The sequence below is a fragment of the Etheostoma cragini genome, chromosome 19 (genome assembly GCF_013103735.1).
Source record: "Etheostoma cragini isolate CJK2018 chromosome 19, CSU_Ecrag_1.0, whole genome shotgun sequence".
Classification (NCBI taxonomy): domain Eukaryota; kingdom Metazoa; phylum Chordata; class Actinopteri; order Perciformes; family Percidae; genus Etheostoma; species Etheostoma cragini.
Genome location: NC_048425.1, coordinates 14046851 through 14063895, shown reverse-complemented (window position 1 = coordinate 14063895; position 17045 = coordinate 14046851). Strand labels below are relative to the sequence as shown.

Below are 17045 nucleotides of genomic sequence, written 5' to 3'. Positions count from 1 at the left end.
GCCCTGACAGGGTGATGGACAGTAGAGGTGATTTTGCCTGGGCATTGAAATAGGCCTCTTATTATTCCAACCCAGTGGCAACTTGAATATCAATAAAAAAAAATTAAAAAACTGCTAGCGTTACCCTATGTGTAAAACCAATGCCCCGTAGCGGTGGTTTTTATCAAGCAACCCACCCTTGACGCTAGTTATGCAGTACTAGAGGTTACGGGAGGAAATGCTTGCCAAGTAAATAAGTGAGTGAAGCCATTGAATAGAGGGGGAAAAACACAGCGGGACCGGGGCCAAAGTGAACCAAGGGTAAAGTCATGATCACTTCATTATGCTGGAGTGCAGCTCAGTGTTGTGCGAAATCAAACTGCTTTCTCATTTGTCACAATGCATCAAGCTGGCCTCCGTGAAGTGGGTTTGGAGTCGGCTGGAGGCCCCTGATACCCAGGCGCACACATCCGTTGATCAACATGAGGAAACTAAAGTGCTAGACGTACAAAATGTAGAGTGTGCAGTACACATACCAATACTGCTACAACGCATGGGCACACACCTTGCTATACGTTTTTTTTTTTTTCTCCTCCACAACATGACCTCTACCAATCAAACTTCCCTTGCATCCGCCAACCACCCACCCTGTCAGCGAGCCAGCCCGCCGGCCTGCCAGTCAGTGGGCAGTTGTTAAGGGTTGCTGCTGGCACAAAATAAACTAGAATACACCCACTGGATTACAGAGGGCAGGCAGTGAGGGGGGTGATTGCTAACAGACCTATTGGCACTCCATCTCCTCCAGCTCCAACACCACGGCGCCTGATAATTGTGGCCTCAATGTTTACGTATCCATTTTTGCAATGTAAGTGTTGATTTCTCCCTCCACATAATAGGGTCCCTGGCCTTGGAATTCCTGAAGTAATGCTCTCACACACACACGCACACACACACACACAGACACAGGCATAGGCACACACGTAAACACAAAGTTTTTTCTCGCTCTTTTTGTCTGCACTTGAAAATAAACCCGTGCGTCAGAGCTACGTGGTTGTGTGAAGACAATGGGGCTGAGAGGTGCAGGCACACTTGTTTGTAAGAGGGCTTGGCTTTGTGCCGAAGAACGGCCTGGACAAGGAAATGTTGAAAGCTCCCGAAGTCCTTCAAGATGCCTCTGTTACATTAAATGCACTGCTGTCAATGAGCTTTTATCGACGAGCTTAACTTCTAACCCACAAATGTGCTGAAGCGCTTGTAAAAACACTTAGCCAGGGCGCCCGGATAGCTCAGTTGGTAGAGCGGGCGCCCATATATAGAGGTTTACTACTCGACGCAGCGGGCCCGGGTTTGACTCCAACCTACGGCCCTTTGCTGCATGTCATTCCCCCCCATCTCTCCCCCCCCCCCTTCAATTTTTCAGTTGTCATGTCATTAAACGCCTGAAATGCCCCAAAAATAATCTTTCAAAAATATATTAAAACACTTAGCCAGGTAGGTGTTCATTCAAAAGGTAAGACATGTAAAAAGGACATCTGAAAGACATTGTTGACCTCGGTCTAACGTTCAGTCTTGAAAATACCCCTTTGTCCCCTCTAGACACTGTCAAAAATGTGGAATATGATTTCAGAATGTGCTTCAGGCACAAAAAGCTGGAGAAAAAAAATAGATCGGCAGGCACACAAAAATGGCCCAACTCCCTTATAGGCACTTTCTACACCCTTATATCATTTTTCAATTTAATGGCTTGCATGCCATGAACTGTTTGTATCCTTCACACACACACACACACACACACACACACACACACACACACACCGGTGCAGGCTTGACTCATTTATTCTATCATTTCCTTTGCACTATAATGCGGAATTATCTTTTCACAATTCATTTTTTCAACAGAAAGCTGTATGTTAGTTGGATGAATTAGGCGGAGGAGGAGGGTTGGAGAAAAGATAGCTGCGTCAGTGCCGCTTTCCCATGACTGAGACACTTTGCTCTCTTCAGTGACTTTGGACAGCAGCATTTTAAGCGAGCACCACCTTATCCATTTTGTCTCGTCTTTTGAGCGCCGCTGTCACAACAACAGCAAAATTGGAAATCGAACGTGTGGTGACAGCATTAACTGCGCTGTGTCAAAACTGGCCAAGTGCTAATTGTTGGAGCTTGGAACTGTAAAACATGCAAGACAGTGGAGGTGCTGGGAAGTGCTCTGCTAGAGTGCTTACTGGCCATAAACTGGGAATTGACACACATGCTCATTTGCATGCTTAAACACACAAACACACACACACTTGAACACCTCACACTCTAGCCTACTCTACCTTTAACCCCTACCTTTTCATTTGACTCAGACAGCAATATATTACAATGCGTATGGTCAGGTAGCCTTTTTTGGGCCTTTTGTTGCACCACAATGCCTCCTAACGTGTGACCTATTGCAGATTACAAATTCATCATTTTTCAACCGTCTGATGGAGACATGAACCAGTTATTTTGGGATCTTTGGAAACCACTACGCCTATTTATGTTCCCATAGTTTTCTACATAGTGCCTAAAATCCCGTCTTCATGACTTGTAGCCTCTCTCCACTGCATTGCCCTCACTGATTGATAAGAATAGTACAGAGTCCCCTAGTGGCCCAACTGGCACACTGAGCGCACAGCTCGACTGGAAATAAAGGTTCACCTTCCCCTGATTGACAGACTGTGTTGCGTGACTGACTGACTGACTCTCCCTGCTTCACTGATATTCTTGCTGCTTTGGGAAACGTGAGCTCTTTAGAAAGCAAAGTCAACTTTAAACCCCCCCCCCACACACACACACACACACACCGCACACACCGCGAAAATAAAATGTCTTCTAAAAATAAGACAGATGAGACGGGAGACCTCTGGAGAGTTACAGGAATGCACTTTGAAAATTCTTCACAAATCAATCAGGGCTCGCGGAAAAGGCTTCCGCAACTCTCAAAGAGTCCACCACATGAACTGGAGGCTATGAACATGACAGCGAGCTTAGAATAACATGTTTCAGCTGGCGGGGTTTATGTTATTTGAATGGGGAATATCAAGCGAAATAAATCAGCTGTAACCTACTCCAAACGCAATAGTATATAATAACGTAATATATGCACTACGACGTGTGGGGGTGATTTATTAAAACCCATTTTGACATGATCGCCCATCCAAACCTCAACACAAACCGCACACCCTCACAACAAATATTCCACCTGCACATCCACCCATGTACACTATGTGCACACACCTTCTCACAATAGGTTCATAAACGATCAGGATATTGAATGCCACACAGTGACGTGGCTCGGAAAGCGCTACTGTATCCAAGGTTGCGCGCATTCATAATTATAATAATATATAATAAACTGCCTAAAACAATCACTGACACATCATTAAAACGGTTAGATCCCTCAACCAGCCAGCCAGTATACAGCCCACACGCATTAGGAGAATAAAGCTGGTAGATATAGGTAGAATTCCAGCTCATCTGTTTGAACCAACTTCACGAGGCTCTGTACGCACACCTGAAATCACTGCGGCAGCAAATTCAGTCCCGACTGGCCGTCACAGCCTCCCAACTCCCGGGCTCGTCCAGCACGCTTACCTTATCACCATTGTGCGCTCACTTTGGAACTCAGTCTCTCCGTTTTTCATGTACACAGAGAAGTCGAGAGTTATTTCTTTTCTTACATCCAGTAATGACAGTCTAGTCCTGGGGAAATAAAAATTACGCGGAGGAAAGAAATCCGTCCTCAGGTTCTCCTTCTTCTCTTCCCCCGGTTTTGTTCGCTCTTATTTGGTTTCTTTCCTCGAGTTGTCCGTCACCGGCGCATGGACGGTCTTCGGGGGCGATAGGGCAAAAAGAAAACCACGCACGTGGAGGCGTGCATGTGATAAATATTCTCTGGCTGGGGTCTGTCTATGTTGTGCTCGTTAGATCTCCACGGAGTTGAACGTGGCGAGACTGTGGTTGTTTGAAGAGTGCGGTGTGGCTGGGACACACAGCCCCTCTCTCTCTGTCTCTCTCTCCCTCTCTCTGTCTCTCTCTCCCTCTCTCCGTCTGTCAGTCTGTCTTTTTCTCTTTCTGCGCCGAGACCTGAGCACAGACTGAAACCCCAGGCACAGAAAAACACGGGAATGGGAGAGCGAGTTTTGTGAGCGTGTGTGTGTGTGTGTGTGTGTGTTCGTGCACGCGCGTGCGTGCGTGTGTGTGTGTTTAGGAGGGCTGACGTCACTCAGCGAGGTCCCACTTCCCTAACTCTCCTGGATCAACTCCCCCCAGTCCACTGCAGGAATGTGCACTTGGCTATTTTAGAGGAAGATTTTGTGTGTGTGAGTGTGTGTGGGTGTGTGTGAGTGTTTGGGTCTGACTTCAACATTTTTTATTATTATATTTTTTAAACCATGAGAATAGGAGGGCATGAGTAACACCGCATATGTGCATATGTTAGTGATACAGCAACATTATCACGGAGGAGGATAGTAAACACAATTCTGTATATTACGACACAACCAACAGCATATCATTACAAAATAATTTACAAGAGCAATTAAGGGAAATGTGAAAAGAATGACACACAAAAATGGCAATGACTATATAAAAAAATTCACCATCATTGGTGGAAAAAGTATTCAGATCCTTAATAAATACCTCAATAGAAACAGTTACAAACAAACAAAATAAAACCTAAAACTCTGCATTCAAATCCTAGTAAGTAAAAGTATTATTTGCAAAATGATTAAGGTGAAAGTAAAAAAATGTGTACTCAGGCAAAATGGCCTATCGTCAAATTATTATTTATTATTACTATTGAATGAGTATTACTGATGCATAAACATACAAGCAGCATCTACCTATTTTTATACTGTCGGGTGAATCTCTATATTATAAAAAAGTAAGTTAAAAGTTCAAGTTTGCCCTGCGAGATGTAGTAGGGTATGAGTATAAAGTAGTATGATAAAATGAAAATACTTAAAGTAGCTCAGAACTGGCATTAAGTACAGTACTTGAGTAAGTATATTTAGTTTCTTTCTACCACTGGTCCTCGCAGCTTGGAGGTGAGGCCTGGCACACATGGATGCTTTGTTGTTCGGATAATGTCAGTGCGTACTCCATAAAAATGCCATCTTGTACAAAATGGTCACTACACACTCCTCGCTGAGAGCCACGGGCACACCACAGGGCCCTGTAGGGATATAACATTGATTTTTCTGTCAGACGGGGCTTGACTGTGTGTGCATTCATGTCATCTAACATTCTGTTTATTTGTATCAAAGGCCCGGCTTCTGTATGAAGGAAAGCTGCCTTCACATACTGCATTGTGTACAAGTGCAGCCAAGTTGAGATGTTAGCTTTATAACCCATGTGTAATGATCACACACTTCATGTAATTATTCCGAGATGTCCACATCCACACACCCACATCACTGAATAGACATAATGGTGCACAACAATGCATAAAGGGCCAGTATTTCTCCTGATAACACAGTCAAGTGCATGGCGCTCTGATGTAGGGGTTACTGAAAAATAACAGCCGTGTCCCGGGGAGACAGTTGACTGTGACCAATTGTGTTTTGAAAAAAAGTTTTTTTTGTGGCAGCAACTCAAACCATCTGATGAACAGCCTAGCCCTGCAGACACCAACATCTAGCACCCAACAACGGTGCTCAGATAGACAGACTACTGCAGTCAGCAGATCTGTTTTCTTACCTGCACTTAGACGTGTCATGTATCTGATTGAGTACCGGTAACTGGGATGGTGATTTATACCTTCAAATTATACCAAGCTCCATTTTCTTAGGGCAGAATTTGATACAGCCTCCGCATGTGGATGTATAGGCCAAAATAAAGTGTGGGCTTTGTGACAATGAACAATAGAGAAACATGATAACATTACTGTTATGTGATCTATTACCTTCGATTGCAGATGGCTATGAGAAACCACTGTGGGAGTGATAGCTAGCGGTGTCTAGTGGCAGAATGTACTGGAGATCACGATCTCAGATTATCAGACTTTCACTAAAGCAGTTGTTTGGAAATTATTCATATTTATTAGGAATGTAGGCTAAAGGTTGGAATGCTATGTTGGTTGGGAAGAAGATATTGAAGATTTATCAACATCTGCTCTCTTTACCAAAAGGATTTCAGTCCTTTAGCCTAGGCCTGCTGACATTCACCTTCGATGCGTGACTGTAGGGGGCTTCTCTTCTTCTTCTTTCTTTCTTTAAATCCCTATTCATGACCTTTGAATGTAAGGGGCAAGGGTAGGTTTTATCTAGAGCCTGCCATGCTGGGTTATCATAGACTACCATCACACGGTAGTCTGTAATCCTAGGGTCCTATCTGAAGGATCCAAGGCAGAGAGAACCTGAGTGGCAGGCGGAGATGCAGCAGTACCACATGCTGCACGTTTGCCTGTTAACCCTCATGTTGTCTTCCCGTCGACCATGGCACTTTGTGTTTTTCTGGATTGAAATTTCAACATTTTGTTGTTATTTGTCCACATTTTTTCCAATTTTATAAATTTCTTTGTCACTTTTTTGACTTTAAAAAAAGATAATGTTTAATAAAGTTTGTCTTTTTTTCCAATGTTTTTGATGTGTATCCGGGGGGGGGGGGGGGGGGTTTGGTTGCTTTCTCAGTATTTAAAAAAAATATGTTGATTCTTTTCAGTTTTTTTTTTTTTACATTTCTCACTTTTTCAACATTCTTTTGTCATATTTCTGGTATAGACGTTTGTATAAATGGATCGGATTTGACCCCGAGGACACCAGGAGGGTTAGTACTCTGTAGAGTAAGAGGGCCGTTTGACTCACTTGGTGTTTTCTTTGTTGTAGGACAATGGCCACACACTACTATTACGTGAGCCAACAGTGTTTGATGTACTGCCTCGGGCCTGTTTACATATGTGTGTGAGTTCAGGCAAAGTGTAGCACTGATTGACATTATTATTACACTATGTAAATACCATGCAAATATAGCTGCAGATGCTAAAGGTTAGACTGTATCAATATGCATTTGCTTTGGATGAATAACTTTAGCAAATCTTTTGATGTTTGGGCTTCTCTGTGCACCTGCCTACACAGTAGATCTACAGGGACTATTCAGATTTTACAAAACTAATAAGCATTGAATATTCTTATTTATTTTGAAACTCTGTTAAATTATCTCTTTCTTGTCTCACACGGAACAATGGTAAAAGGCTCCCCTACAGGCAGCCAAAGAATCACTTGAATGCAATATTCCATGACGAGTATTCTGTGAAATATCGCACCGCTGGATAAATTGCCATTAAATGTTGTACAGACATTCATGGTCCAGAGAGGATGAATCCTAATAGCTTTGATGGAGCGCCACCAGAAGGTCAATGTCTTTACCTATTTTATTTCATTTTTTATTTTTTTAAATATTTTAACATAAAATAAACACCTGCAGAAATAATGACCCCCATCAGCCTCAGGCTTTACTTTGTGTTTAGTGCTAATTAGCAAGAGGTAGCATGCTAAACCAAGAGGGTAAACATGCCAAACATTATTCTTGCTAAACATCAAAATGTTAGCATTGTCAGAATAAGCATCTTAGCATCATGCTCACATTAGCATTTAGCTCAAAGCGTGTGTTACACTGCTAGAGCGCGGGTACCCAAATGATCCATTCTCTCTTAACTCTGTCTTTAGTTTATTGATTTGATAGGTTTTCATTTTACAGGGTGGAGTGTCTCAGTAAGGATACAACTACTTCTTAAAGTCATGCTTTTCTCATGTGTATCAGCTTAAAACTGTCTGGTTCAGAAACAGACGGTCATAAACTTTGCTTTTATTCTGCAAAAAAAGAGAGGTTTTAAGTGATGCTTGTCAGACGAAGGACTAGGCCCAGACTGGATTTTGTTGCCCAACAGGCTGAGGTCAGTTCGATTGTAACTCATTCCAATAACTGCCATATCAATTCAACGCTAGAGCTGACATTTATTTTAGAATGTTTTTTTTTCCCTCCATGAACGGCATTTCAATTCTGGATACATTGCGTTTACCTCTGATCATACAGCCTATTCATAATTCTGCATGCAAAACTGGCAATTTAATGTTAGGCAGACAGACATGAAAATACAATATTTTTCATTTATAATATCCTTATAGCCCGGAGTGCAGGCCTTTTCACCCTCGACAAGTCACTAGCAAATTACAAATGACTGTCAGTCATGTCATTACTCCAGTCTCGGCAACCCAAAGATGCCATGTATAATACTGCGGAGAAGAGAGACAACTTGTCTGAATCAAAAACATGGACTGTTGTTTTCAGCTCCTCACGCCCCAGAGATGATACATTTATAGTCCCCCTCCTCCCCAACAACTCTGATCACGTAAACCAGCCATCGTAAAATTAATTTCCCCATCAAGCAAGGCTCACGCTCTTCGGGATAACAATCTGTCTTAAGCGGATAAATCTAATCCAATGTGTTGAGATTGACTTGTTTATGGCCGCTGCCCAAGCAGTCAAGAGAGGGAGAGGGCGGTGGGCGGCGAGGCGGGGTGGGCTAAAAGCGACAAATGCCAAGGTGATATTACACACATCTCTAAGTCACCAAAAAGTGTAAACTGTAGTCCTTGGCCGTGGCAATACTTCTCTCCTTCTTAGAATCTGTCAGACTTGATGGATGGCTAAGCATACAGCCATGCATTCATGAGCATTGATAGCCATAATTACTTACATGACAGGGAAGAAGTGGTTAATATATTGGTCTGATGCCTGACAGCTATATCCAGAGTCTTACACAATCAGTGAGAACATCCAAATAATTCACCTATAGCGACCTACACTACATTACTTGGAAACAATAGCCGCTGTATTGCACTTTACCCGGGGCAAAGCGGTCTATAACGCACCCTAAAACCAGATTATTGAATTAAACCTTGTTATTTTCCAAATTAGAGTCTCCTGGAACTGAGATGGCTCTGTTATGGTGAAAAGTGAAAACTGTGTTAATTAATCACACAATGGGCTATAAAAAGGTATGGCTCTATAAAGGCAGTACATTACAACCTCTGAAAACCTTCTCAGTTATTAAGTATTTCTCTCTCATTACACAGTCATGACTGCAAGCAGCAGTCAAAGGTAAAATGTGTGGAAAAATCTTAAATATTATACATTGAAAGTTTCTCCGCTAATCTGCTTCATCAGGACTTTGTGGGTGTAGCTTGATCGACAGTGCAGGCAACCTGAGCAAAACATCTCCCAACTGTCACCACATTTTGATTCCAATGTAGCTAACTTTTGATAAACGCACAGAAGTATATGGCAACAACATTTTATGTAAAATTAGGCAGAACACGTGTGCGTGTAGGACCCCGTCGCCTATTGAGAAAATTTGGACCTGGGGAAAGCATTGTGGTAATACTTTAACTCTTACTGCTATAGCGGCCAAACGTTTTACGTTAGATATTAACTATATTTGGAGCAGTTTACTGCAGCCTGGTGTCATAAATAATAGCACAACAGCTGACTGCTCGCAGTCTTAAAGGTCCCAAGACATGGTGCTCTTTGGATGCTTTTATATAGACTTTAGTGGTCCCCTAATACTGTATCTGAAGTATCTTTTATATAGACCTTAGTGGACCTAATACTGTATCTGAAGTCTCTTTTATATAGACCTTAGTTGTCCCCTAATACTGTATCTGAAGTCTCTTTTATATAGACCTTAGTGGTCCCCTAATACTGTATCTGATGTCTCTTTTATATAGACCTTAGTGGTCCCCTAATACTGTATCTGATGTCTCTTTTATTTAGACCTTAGTGGTCCTAATACTGTATCTGAAGTCTCTTTTATATAGACCTTAGTGGTCCCCTAATACTGTATCTGATGTCTCTTTTATATAGACCTTAGTGGTCCCCTAATACTGTATCTGATGTCTCTTTTATATAGACCTTAGTGGTCCTAATACTGTATCTGAAGTCTCTCTTATATAGACCTTAGTGGACCTAATACTGTATCTGAAGTCTCTTTTATATAGACCTTAGTGGACCTAATACTGTATCTGAAGTCTCTTTTATATAGACCTTAGTGGTCCCCTAATACTGTATCTGAAGTCTCTTTTATATAGACCTTAGTGCTCCCCTAATACTGTATCTGATGTCTCTTTTATATAGACCTTAGTGGTCCCCTAATACTGTATCTGAAGTCTTTTTTATATAGACCTTAGTGGTCCCCTAATACTGTATTTGAAGCCATAACTTGGCTATGACCAATTGCCATTTTGTTTGTTTAAAAGCTGTGATGCCTCTCTCTCATTGGTAGGTTAAATTCTCTGGGCAGACAAATCAGAGAAATGGGAGGTAACCTTGCCCCTTATGACCTCATAAGGAGCAAGATTCCAGATCGGCCACTCTGAGCTTTCATTTTCTCAAAGGCAGAGCAGGATACCCAGGGCTCGGTTTACACCTATCGCCATTTCTAGCCACTGGGGAACATAGGCAGGCCGGGGGAACTCATATTAATGTTAAAAAAAACTCATAAAGTGACATGCCATGGGACCTTTATATTCTGGCAAAGCTGACAACATGGTGAGTCTAGTGTTGAAGGAGCTGCCTGCAGGCGTATGTTACATACTTGATCAGCTTTCAAGCAGCTTTTGACTAGACTACCCAACATGGCACCAGCTTGGCAAGTGAAGGCCACAGTAGTGAGACCACAGCCTGTGTGAGGCAGCATCTACTGTATTCCTTGTGCACATCAGTGTTTATAATCCATAATTCTGTGCGCAACAATGCACAATATATTGTCTGCCGCAGTGAGGGTCGCAGGCATATTGCCAATGAAAACACAATGGGCTGCACTCCTAAAGAGGGCAACTTGAACTCTTACATGATTTGAATAGCTCTGCCTGTCACGGGGCACGCCGTGACGAGATGCCCGCGCTTACTCATCTGTTGTGGAACTGCTGAGTCACGAGTAGTCAATATCACCTTATTATAATGTCAAGCAAAATCAGATTTGCGATGAGGCTTGTGGATGGGACCTCGGTTTGATTTAGTTTAGTGTTGGCATGGGGTGCAATGAGCTGAAAAGCAATTAGGTCCATTAAGAGATCAACTGGGATGGCGCGAGCAGCCATGGTGTGCAGCAGGCTGCGCAGAGAGGCTAAGAGAGATAAAGAGGTAGCGAGGGAGAGGGGCTTAGACAGATTGAGTCAACTCCTGCCCAACAGAGTCCCTCTGTGGAACTCTGCTCAGGACACCTGTCCAGTGGAACCATGCAAATGTGTATCTGAATCTTTGTATAGTTTGAGCATGCATATGCAAATGTTTGGTGTGTGTGTGTGTGTGTGTGTGGTATGTGCTTAATGTTGACCCGGCATGTATTATAGGAGTCAAGAAAGTCGTAGTGACCCAGTGGAACTGGACAACAGACACCGGGCAACAAAGAACTTTCCACAAACTGGTCCCGACCCTGTTTGCATTTCACTGCTTTTTGTCAACCTGCATGAAGTCCCATTTGCAGCAGTGGAGTGCACCCCCTGTTAACAGTGAGGACATACAGGACATAAGTGGACAAATTGTAAGAAGCGCTTGCATGCTTCCCAGTAAGCGGGGAAACATCCGCCACCATGGCTACGGATAGATGCATTAGCCTTTTGAGTTATACGGTGTGCTGTTTCTATGTAAATGCAAAACAACATCCCAAAAAAATGAATATGTGGTCTGTGCTTTACTGTATGTGTACACATATATTCAGCTAGCACTGCAATGCGTAGTCAATCAATCAATTTGTTAAATGACTCAACAGCAATTTCAATTATCAACAAACTGTTTAAGTCCAAAAGCAAAACTGCTCTTTCTAGCTTGTTAAAAAATGACTTCTCCTTCATGCTTTAGGCTATGTCGTTGTAAATCATATACATATGGACTGTTGGACTACACACGCAATTCTTACTTCTGTTATAAGATCTGGTTGTTTATTTTATGAACTAGTTTTCTTCTTATTTCTTGTCTTTTCCAATTGTTCCAGCTAAATTCAGATGGATATGTCTGAACAAAAATCATGCACTCTTGCTTTTTCAGTGTGTTGATTTTTTTTCTCCCTCCACTCCCCTTCATTGTCCTTTCATTTATTTAAACATAGCCTACTCTAAAAGCCTTTTACCTTCTCCTGCCATCATCTTTCTCTGCTGCTCATGTATCTGCCCATTCTTCTTACCCGCTCCACAACCACTCTTTCTGCTCTCTACCTCCCTGACTTTACTTTCCCAAACTAATAGTGACACATACCTCATCTCTGTCCGGGTCTTTCTGCCACTCCCTCTTTCTCTCCATCCCTTTCTTTCTCTCTCTCTTTCTCTTTCAGCGTGTGCGGGCTGGCATCGGGGTTTTTACGAGAAGCCTCTCACTATAGCCGATTGATCACAGCCATTGTTTGCACTGGGTCCTCCATTTTACAGTTCAGTGTTCATGAAAAGGAGCTTTTTCCACTCCTATCTGTCACCCCCTCCACCCCAAAATATATCCCTGCGCTCTCTCTCTCTCTCTCTCTCTCTCTCTCTCTCTCTCTCTCTCTCTCTCTCTTTCTCTTTTCCCTCTTTGGCTAGTTATTCCCCCACTGACATTTTCACAAGCACACCTTCATCAATTTCACACCTCTGATGCCTTCCCATGCCAGTGGGGAGGAGGAAGTGAATTGATGGGCGAGTGCTGACATAGCTAGCTTGAATTCGAAGCCAGGGAGTGACAAAGCTCTTCAAGTGTCGGACAAATAGGACATGGAGGGTCATCAATATATGTGCCGTAAAAGTCCAGAAAGTAAACAACTGCATGATGTCAAACGAGTGCTCCAAGTCAAATGTGTCCAGTAGCGTGTGTGAGAAGTGCTTTTTCATGACGTTGGCCACACTGCCACAATGTGCAGTGCAAGCGTCTGCACCTCAGCTTACTATTTGCTGCCCCCTGTAGTTTGCATCTTTCTCATTAGGTTCCTCCAAAGATGAGTCATGCGTCTTGTGCTATAAATCCAGTAACGCAGTAAAAAAAGGTGTGGTGGAAAAAAGCCATCTAGAAGGTAAACATCCTCTGTGCTCGCTTCCTCCCGTTAGTCTTGGGAAATTAGGCCATTCTATCATCAGCCAACTGGTGCATTTATGAGCTCCTAAAGTAATTGGCGGTAGCGGCGAAATCTCAGCTGAGGCAAAGGTAGCACATTCACCTCACCAGAGCCTTAAGCTAAATGCTTCAGTGAAATAACAGAGAGGAGATGGAAAAGGAGGCGGCGAGTGGAGCAAAAGAGAGAAGCAAGGTGCCTCATTCACTGTCCCAGGGGTTTATGGGATTGCTCCCAGCTGTCACTCTGTGTAGTGAATCTAAAGCACCGTAATATCTTAATTGTTTCAAATTAAATGCTCGTAAAATGGCAAAGGAAATTAGTTTTTCTCTCGCTGATCCAAAGCAGCCCCTTGACTTACATCTGGGCTTGCTTTAAAATGAGAGGAGGTTTAAAAGGTGGAATTGCTCCCACATGAGGTGGCTATGGATAGGCTGGTGTGGAATTAGTTTTTATAGGCTGTGAACTACAAACCCATCGCTGTGCATATGTGACTCACGTGTCTTAGAGCTCTTTTTTGTTCTTTTTCTTACTTTGTCTCCTTTTCACTTTCTCCTATTGTTACATGACCCCGTCTTTTATTCTTTCTTTACATACGTGCACACAAGTTTATGTGTGTAATTATTTATGGTTATGTGCAGAATGTGTGCGTTCAGAGGCTTATAATACAGTCTAAATATCCTGTGGCGATTCACACATTTAGTCTCCCCCATTTCCCTCTGGCAATCAGCCTTGCTGTCTAACACACACAGATCTATGCATGCATGCATGTACAAAAAAAACAACGCATATAGGCATACATGAAAACATGTAAAGCCCTTCCCACCTCAGTCACCAAGAATAATTTGTGAAATATACGTATGTGTAGACCTACTCCAAGCACATGTTATACAAGCAATTTACACACTACAATCCCCTGTTCTGAATGGAGATCCGAATTTCCTATTAGGTCCCGTTAACTTGACATATTCCCTTGCATTCTTGTACAAATCCAGCTCGAAATGAAGCCACTATCGGGCAAATCCAGAAGACAATTATATGCCATTACAGCCGCAAAGTGGCTTTGTGGTGGGAGCTGTAGGTGGTGGCGACGGTAGGGGCAGTGACGTAGGTTATCATAAAATGAAACACAAACAGAAAAGGCCTGACACCTCTCCACTTGGAAGCAGAGACTGATTGATTGAGAAAAGAAGGAATGAATGAAAAGCCTAAGTGTCATTATGGCCTCACAATGCAGGTAGTAGCATCGCTTCTCCTCAGCAGATGGTGGTAGAAAGTGTGCTGTGCTAAACGTTAAACTGACAAGTGCTTGAAAAAGTTTGACACTGCTGTCATTAATACTGCCATCTGCAGTTAGTAACATTTAGACTCTAGAGGAAAGCAGACTGTCTACATTTAGAAAGAGTTACACCATACCGGGTGTCTTTGTGAACGTGTCTCCCAATCAGGTCCAGAGACTGCAAGTAGTAGTAGTAGTAATAATAATAAAATAACAATTTCTCTTGCATTTACTTTAGAAAAAGCTTTACAAACTGATTAAATAAAATGAAAAATTAGGATGAATTTGTGATTATTTGGCAAAATACATTTTCTGATTTAAAAATAATTGGCTCATAAGCATTAGATACCAAATGGAGGTTGGGGTGCGATTTTTCTGTCAATCTAACCAAATTCTAACACTAAGCCAAAGTTAAGTACATATTAGTCAAACGGGGCCTAGAGGCCTGACTGCTGTGTCTAGCCATCGGTTTTTCAGTCATTGGCCAATTTTAAAGCTGCACTTTTCTATTAATAATGGATCATATGACCGTGTTTAATGTGAAAGCTAGGACCTCATAGTAACAAACCCACAGAGCGTCATCATCCAACTCTACTGTTCCTCTAAGCTAAACGTATTGGTTTTTTTCTCGTGCTTTCTCTTTGCTCAATGTATTAGTTCTATGGCCTGCGAACTCCAGCATCAACTTAGCTTTACACTGTGCACTGCCTGCTCAGCACTAAGTGATAGATGAAGTTCGCCAGTAGCTGGTGAACATAGTGGAAGCATTAAGACACCGTTTCTTGGCAGTTGGTGGAGACCAAAACAAAGCAAATAAGAGAGTAATACTGGATTTCTATTTATCAGGTGATACAACTTAACTCCATTTAAAGGCTAATGTTGCTCTGTGTCTGCTGGTTGAAATAGGCAACCGTTTGCTAATTTGTTTACAATTACAACTTAATATGTCAGATGTTATTTTTTCAGCTTGTTCCGCTGCCCTCAAGTGGCCAGACAAATAAATAATTCCTGTTTTGAGTGAACCACAGTGCAAAAATCTGACATTAGCATTTTTGTTTGACCAGACCAGTTAACCTAGTCTAAGAAAATGCCTGAATACAAAAGGTTACAACCGTGGCATAAATAGGCCTTTTCACAGCAGACAGTGTGACCTATCAAAGTGGGAAAAGGACGGGGGATGCTTATAACATTATTAACTGCTCCGTTCTATTTAAAGTCCTGAGCCATGACAGTGTGACAACGAGGCAGCGTTAACAAACCCAGGGACCTAAAACTGGATTTTATTATTTACACCTGTGCTCTTCCTTCTGTGACATATCAACATGTCTGTCTGTGCTGAGATTAGACGGAATACACCGGGGCCATGATGATGGCCCTATATACTGAAAGGACAAATGTGTATGTAGTCCACTGTCCTTCACTAATTTCGTCTTTAAGTCGTATCTGTCAAATTCTTCCTACCACCTATTTTTCTTGCTTGCGTACTCCACTTTAATGTACTGCAGAGTATTCTCCATCCTTTGCTCTGGTGCTTCACATCCCATCTCTCCGCTCCAATCTCTACTCCTGGTCCTCTCCTATCTCTCACTACTCCTCCCCTACCCTCTCTTCCCTTCTCTTTCTGTTTTCTAGCATCCTTGTTCCCTTTTCTCTTCCCTCTCATGTCTCTCTCATCACCTTCACTCCACCCATCAGTTTTGTTTTGTTTTTTTCCCCCTGCACACTAAACAACTTCTCCTCCTCTTCTCTGCTCCATCGAGTGCTCTCAGATGGTCTCCCACTTTTCCTCATACTTATTCTGCTCATCTCCGTGTCTCTCCCTTTACCATTGTTATTACCTTTACTGTCCTGTTTGTCTGATTATCTTTTCACCACTGCTTTTGTAGCAAACTCTCTCAACCTAATCACCTTTTTCTTATCTTTACATATTTCCATCTAACATCTCCTTTGCGTCACTTTGACTTCTGTCTTTGCACTATACTTAAACAGCCATTATTTTTCTTCTTTTCCCCTTTTCTCTTCTTTAACCTATCCTCCATTAGTTTTTTTCCTATGCCCTTATGCCAAAATATGCCCTATCACTTCCAGTCTCACTCTCTCCTCTCAGTCTATTCCAACTCTGCCATGTTTGTGGCCTTTCGCTCTGTGCACATCTAATGGCTGGGGTGTAATCCACTGGCTAATCTGTTGACAGCCTGTGTGACAAGGCATTAGCTTTGTGTCACTGCCTACCATGCTGCTTCTCAGCATGCGTGTGTGTGTGTGTGTGTGTGTGTGTGTGTGTGTGTGTGTGTGTTAGAGAACAAGAGAGTCAGAAAAAAAGCGAGCGAGAGAGTATGTTAGTGTGCCTGCATGCAAACGCAATATGTTTGGAGAACTTTGGGTGTACGTAATGGCTTATGTGTGGTTGTTGCTCCATGTCAACTGGATGCCCAAGCGTAAAATTGACACCGTAGCTCTTCAGTTTTGCACAACCTTTTTACCTTTCCATTTTTTCCACTATTTATGTCCACTGCTGCACTTTCTTTCTCTATTGGTGATAGCGGTTTTAATAAGATGCCAGGTCAGAGTGCTAGTGGATGCTGCACCGAGACAGACAGGCCAAAGATGGGGCGCCTCACCCATCTGTCATGCACCCAGCCATGTCAAATAGGGCCCAGTTTATAACCAAATATAGGATTTTCT

The 17045-nt window shown here is 42.5% G+C and overlaps 1 protein-coding gene and 1 long non-coding RNA gene across 46 annotated transcripts in view; one reads left to right on the top strand and one right to left on the bottom strand.

The window, feature by feature from the left end:
* Positions 1 to 17045, bottom strand: part of LOC117934721 (receptor-type tyrosine-protein phosphatase delta-like) — a 362606-nt gene that overhangs the window by 122144 nt on the left and 223417 nt on the right. Inside the window, exon 1 of one of the 45 annotated variants that reach the window (XM_034856606.1) lies at positions 3601 to 4052. The exons of the other annotated variants lie outside the window; for them this stretch is intronic. The gene's annotated coding sequence lies outside the window, so the exon portion shown is untranslated. Of the gene's footprint in view, positions 1 to 3600; positions 4053 to 17045 lie in introns of those variants that run through there. 45 annotated transcript variants of the gene reach the window in all.
* LOC117934727 overlaps positions 5333 to 17045 on the top strand; it is a 16857-nt gene continuing 5144 nt past the window's right edge. Inside the window, exons 1-2 of the long non-coding RNA XR_004654560.1 lie at positions 5333 to 5343; positions 6871 to 6878. This is a non-coding gene — a long non-coding RNA (uncharacterized LOC117934727). The remainder of the gene's footprint in view (positions 5344 to 6870; positions 6879 to 17045) is intronic.